The sequence below is a fragment of the Salvelinus sp. IW2-2015 genome, linkage group LG15 (genome assembly GCF_002910315.2).
Source record: "Salvelinus sp. IW2-2015 linkage group LG15, ASM291031v2, whole genome shotgun sequence".
In the NCBI taxonomy this organism is placed as follows: domain Eukaryota; kingdom Metazoa; phylum Chordata; class Actinopteri; order Salmoniformes; family Salmonidae; genus Salvelinus; species Salvelinus sp. IW2-2015.
This window is the reverse complement of record NC_036855.1, coordinates 47,987,619-47,993,618: the sequence shown is the minus strand read 5'-3', so window position 1 is coordinate 47,993,618 and position 6,000 is coordinate 47,987,619.

Here is a 6,000-nt window from a genome sequence, read left to right as displayed (position 1 = left end):
CTAATTCAATAATATTTCTACCACTGGGGTGATGACATGCACAAATGCATGAGTGATTGATTGATATATATTGAAGTAGTCCTTTAGACCAGTATGTAAGTTACTGTATGTTAAGACAGCTACAGTAAACATGACTAATAGTCCTACAGCTCCATGTCATTTCAATAAAAACCTTGAACCCGCCGATCCCTGAATTTACCGAAATATGTGTATTTTACACTCTAACAGTAGGCCTACATCAAGATAAATATCATAAAAGACAAAAACTTACTGAGCATTTCATCCACAAAACACCATGAAGGTCTGATGTATGCTATGCATATTAACAGTAGAATAGCCAGGACTCAACGAGTAGCCTACCAATAGCCGCCAGTCTGATAAATCAGTTTAATATACACAATCACAAACAAATCCATTAATATTTTACTTAGGAAGATCATTAAATAAAAAACATGATACTAAGACAAAATAACAGAATAGCATGTTTTAAGATGTATTTCGCTGTGCTATAGTAGCTGAAGGCTACACTGAAAAAAAATATTGCTTTGAATTTACTTAATTAAAATGTGTACATCGGTTACACATAAATGAAACATGTTAGATAAGCACAATTTTTTCTTTTTCAGTTTACTTATTTTCTTTTTGTCAAGCAAATATCATTTGTTCAAGTAAATGCATTGTAATGGAATAGAATCAATTTAACATGATTAACATGTTAAGCTAATTTTATGTCAATTAAATGTGTAGCTTCAAATGGATTTGATCATGTTCCCTAAATCTGATCACTACTTAATAATTAACATTATTTTATTGATGATATTACTCAAATACGTAGAACTTTGTCCATAATTTATATGATGGACAAGGTTCTACATAATTATTCATGTAAGCACAAGATGAAATGCTGCCATTTTCTACCTTAGTGTTTGTATTTACACAAATGAATAGGGAAATAAAAAAGTACATGCTACAGATGTGGAACCAAGGAGCAAAAAACCATTTGCATCAGTGACAATGAAGGCAAAAGGCATGTGTTTCAAAAATTATACTGTATTTTCTTGTAACGGTTCAGCTCTTTGGAACGACAAATGTCCATTCACTGACATTCTGTGTTCAATGAATTGCACAGGTCTAAATCACAGTGCCGTAGGTTATATATCTGTATTTAAAAATAAAAAAAAGATTTGTCCTAACATTGATTGGGCACTCTCTCTAATGCATTTGTTACAAAATGAGGTAATCTTTCATAAGGAGTAACAGACAAAGAATGAGGTAGGTATGTGTGCATGTTCATTCTTTTGACGAAAAGGACATGCTCATTCTGTTTTGAGTTTTTGTGAACAATCTAACAAGTTCAACATAAGTCAAACAGTGTGTGAAACAACGTACAGTCTGAAACACACAACAAAACAGCTCACTGAAACAGACTGTTTTAAAATGTAACAGCTTTGTTAGAAAGTTTGTCCCCATTCAGTTCCATAAAAACCTTCCGAAAGACTTCAAAGGTGTTAGCAGAGCTCAGTAGGGTAACTGAGGTTCATGGCATACATGAGGCTGAACAGCATTGCAACCGCAAATGCTACGTTGCCCAGATCCTGCAGCACCTTGACACCTTCAAGGACAAACCCAGTGTCCTCTGGTTCCTCACTCGCGGCACGGTCTTTGATAATGTAGATCCCCACAGTAATGTCCTCAATGGCTGCCTTGGTGGACTCTTCATCCATGCCCTGAACAAGACACAAAGGCAAAACTTGTCAATCATACATCAATGATGTGTTTACAGTTAGCGACTCTAGATTGCAAAAAGTATAGCTCATGAAGCACAAGAGCATGATACAGACAAAGTCAACTAAATCAAGAATTGCTGGTAATATTTGAACACCGCCTATTACAAGGCTAAAATTAAAAGTGGATCTAACAAAGATTTCCATTCTTTTCAGATTACATTTGAGACATAGCCAATTTGATCACTGTATTCAGCATTCATGCAACAAAAAAAAATGGAGTCTATAATCTGAATAATACAATTCTGAATCAAAAAAATTAGAAAGTGCATCTAACCGCAGCCAATGAAATAAGATGGAAGACAGAGGAGATGACACAGTAATAGAATAGCTAGTGATATAATATGATGGTGACACGGAACAGGAGAGGAAGAAAAAGAAAGGAAGGAAACACTTCAATCTATTAACATACCACATATTCCCGAACAAGGTTTTCTGGGTCTTCACCCATATATACACACACACTCCCTTTATGATGCACTCTCGTCCGACATCTATGTTGCTATTCTAAGAAAAGAGAAGAAGGATTTGTTTAATTTGAAGTCAACGTTTGGCGTAGAACCACATATGAATGTCTTTTGAAGCATAAGGAATTCTTACATCAGCCATAGGTGCAATGATTGACGCGAGTCTTCTTCCCAGCTGTCCTCCTCTTTGGAACAACTTCAGGTGGGTATCTGAGTGTATATCAAGTTGAGAAAGATATTTGGACTGGAGTGGGGTTGTGGTGATTCTCTTCAACTCAGCATTGACCTGAAAATAGTAATTAAACAAATTAGATTTTTTTAAATGCAGAAAGGAAAATATACTGGAGATGATCACACAAGCAGCAAACTAGAGGGTTCCCTATAGGGAGAGAAATAACTAGGCAGTCAGCACAAATGGTAATGACTCTGAATAAGGCTCACTTATGTGGCAAGCTGACGGAAAATAATCTTCTACCTTCACCAACAAATCCCAGATAACATACCCAATAGTAACTTACCCCAATGATTTCAAAGAGCGCATGCCATCTTGCCATGAAGTCCTCTACCATGGGTGCGTCACGGACAACTTCATGTCTCCTGTATACAAACATCTTCTACATTTTGAACTTCACTGTCTCTTTGTTGTCCCTTGTTCTTCACATCGGACAGTGGAGCTTTCCCGCATGTCCTCGAGGCTCTCTTCTGTTTCTCCTAAGGGATATGTGGGGGAAAAGTTCACTTCTGCTCTCTTTGGCATTTTAACACCATAGGCTGCACTTGACTTCCCTGCAGGTTTGTGCTTCAAGGAGTTTATCGTCACCTTTGGACACCCCAGTCTTCTCAGGCGAGTGCGGTAGTTTCCCAGTTTGTATTTCTAACTGGTTTTCCATCCTCCACACACAGTGAAGGAACACTTCTCAGTCAGATTTGTAGTAACCTCTATTGAGTGGACTTTACTTTGGTGCACAATTAAGGCATTCCAGGTCTTAAATTCATATGGACAGTCAATGCATGTACATGGGTATAGGACAGTGCGGCCGTAATGTGAATGTGCTTTAATGCTTTAACTTGTAATGATGCAAAAATTGGGACCTACTTGACATCAATCCTGAACACCCCTTCCACTTCCACATTCACACAACACTGAAAAAAAGAGAACAGAAATACCAGAAGACCTAAAGACTGACATTCTGGAAAAAAAATTGTTGTCGCTATTAAAACAACCTCTAACAGTACTCACAAACACTATATAGCGTTTGAATGGGTAGACAAAGCAGCACAAATGTACTAGGCAAACATGGACCTGTAGATACACATTTTGTTCATGAAATTCTTATTTTTCTCATGATGAAATGTGGAAGTGAAGTGGCCCGGGCCTTACTGAACACCTCCCAGAGGTCCTGTTACTTCCGAGCCCACAGGAAGATGTTCCGGGGAAGGCTGCGTTGACTTTAGGCAATGGGCGTGGCAGAACGGGCTCCAGCCCATGATGGCACCAGCAGTCCAGTCGAGAGATTGTGTTGCTGGAGCCAAGAGAATCCCAATACCACGGGAACCTGAGAAGACTTAATTAGCATGAATTGGATTGCCTCGTTGTGTTTCCCTGACACTCGTGGGTTGATGGGAGGGGTATTGTGGGAGACCCGGCCTATAGAGAGCCCGTCCAGCTCTCTAACATCCATGGGAATGGAGAGTGGCTGAGTGGGGATGCCCAGCTCGGATGACAGGGTAGCGTTCATAAAACTCTCATCTGTCCCAGAGTCGATGAGTAAACAGAGCGATTTTGACTGGTTCCCCAACAGCAGGATGGCATGGAAAGGGGTGCAAGTAAGGGAAGAGGAAAAGTTCTCTGTATGGCTCACCAGAGTACTCATCCCTACTGGTGAGCTTGGTCTTTTAGTGGACAGGAGGACAGAAAATGACCAGTAGTTCCGCAATACAGGCAACTCTTTGTGTGAAGCCGGAGTAGACTTTCAGCTGGGGACAGCCTACCTCTGCCTAGTTGCATCGGCTCGGGAAGAGGTGAATCGGCAGACTTCGGAGACTCTCAAGGGAACTCGGGTAACCTCAGGTCCTCTCGGCCACGGAGACGTCAGGGACTTCGGGGTATGCCTTGGAGGCGAGGTGGAATTGGACCTCCTCTCCCGTAGCCGCCCATCGATCCAGATGGTCATGGCAATGAGCGAGTCGAGATCCGTCGGTATGTCCCGGGCTGCTAGCTCGTCCTTCACTTCCTCCGATAATCTGTGCAGGAAGGTGTCAAACAGCGATTCCGTTTTCCAGACACTTTCAGCTGCCAACGTGCGGAAATCCACCCCATAGTCTGCCACACTGCGGGAGTCTTGCTGAAGCTGGAGTAACTTCCGGGCAGCCTCTCTCCAGGACAATGGAGAATCAAAACCTTCTTCACCTCCGCCACGAACTCCTCCAGACTGAAGCATACTGCCGACTGTTGTTCCCACACGGTCGTAGCCCAGGCGAGGAAGGAGGAGGGCTGCAGCTCGATGATGAGAAAACACTGCGCGAGTAACGCCTGACAGGTTCCCGACTCTCCAGCGAAGCGTTCCGGGGTAGATAAGCGGGGTTCTCGGGAAACCGGGAACTGTTACTGAGGGGGCAAGAGGTTACCGTCGTGGTAGACTGCCTGACAGACAACCCGCGGAATTTCTCCAGCAATGTGTTCAACCTGCAGTCATGGTGTTCGGCCAAGGTCTGGAACCCCTCCGTAAGACCATGAAGCAAATCCTCATGCCTTCCAATTGTGTCTCTTTAGGAGGAGATGGCATTGTGGCTCTGGTCCGAGTCTGCTGGGTCCGTCATGGCCAGTTCGTACTGTCAAGACTCAGGAGAAGACCCAGACAGGTCAAGGGCAGGCAGAGGTCAGTAATCCGGGGTGGTGTGACAAGGTACAGAACGGCAAGCAGGCTCAGGGTCAGGGCAGGCAGAATGGTAATAACTGGAAAAACTAGAAAACAGGAACTAGAGAAAGACATGAGCACAAGAAAAACACGGGTAGGCTTGACCAAACAAAACTGGCAACAGACAAACAGAGAACACAGTTATAAATACACTGGGGATAATGGGGAAGATGGGCGACACCTGGTTGTAGTTATTATAGGAATTGTAGGACTATTTCTCTCTATACCATTTGTATTTCATATACCTTTGACTATTGGATGTTCTTATAGGCACTATAGTATTGCCAGCCTAATCTTGGGAGTTGATAGGCTTGAAGTCATAAACAGCGCAATGCTTGAAGCACAGCGAAGAGCTGCTGGCAAACGCAGGAAAGTGCTGTTTGAATGAATGCTTACGAGCCTGCTGTTGCCTACCACCGCTCAATCAGACTGCTCTATCAAAAATCAAATCATAGACTTAATTAGAATATAATAAACACACAGAAATACGAGCCTTAGGTCATTAATATGGTCAAATCCGGAAACTACCATTTTGAAAACAAAACGTTTATTCTTTCAGTGAAATACGGAACCATTCCATATTTTATCTAACGGGTGGCATCCCTAAGTCTAAATATTGCTGTTACATTGCACAACCTTCAATGTTATGTCATAATTATGTAAAATCCTGGCAAATTAATTACGGTCTTTGTTAGGAATGGTCTTCACACAGTTCGCAATGTGCCAGGCGGCCCAAACTGCTGCATATACCCTGACCCTGCTTGAACAGAACGCAAGAGAAGTGACACAATTTCCCAAGTTAAAATAAATTCATGTTAGCAGGCAATATTA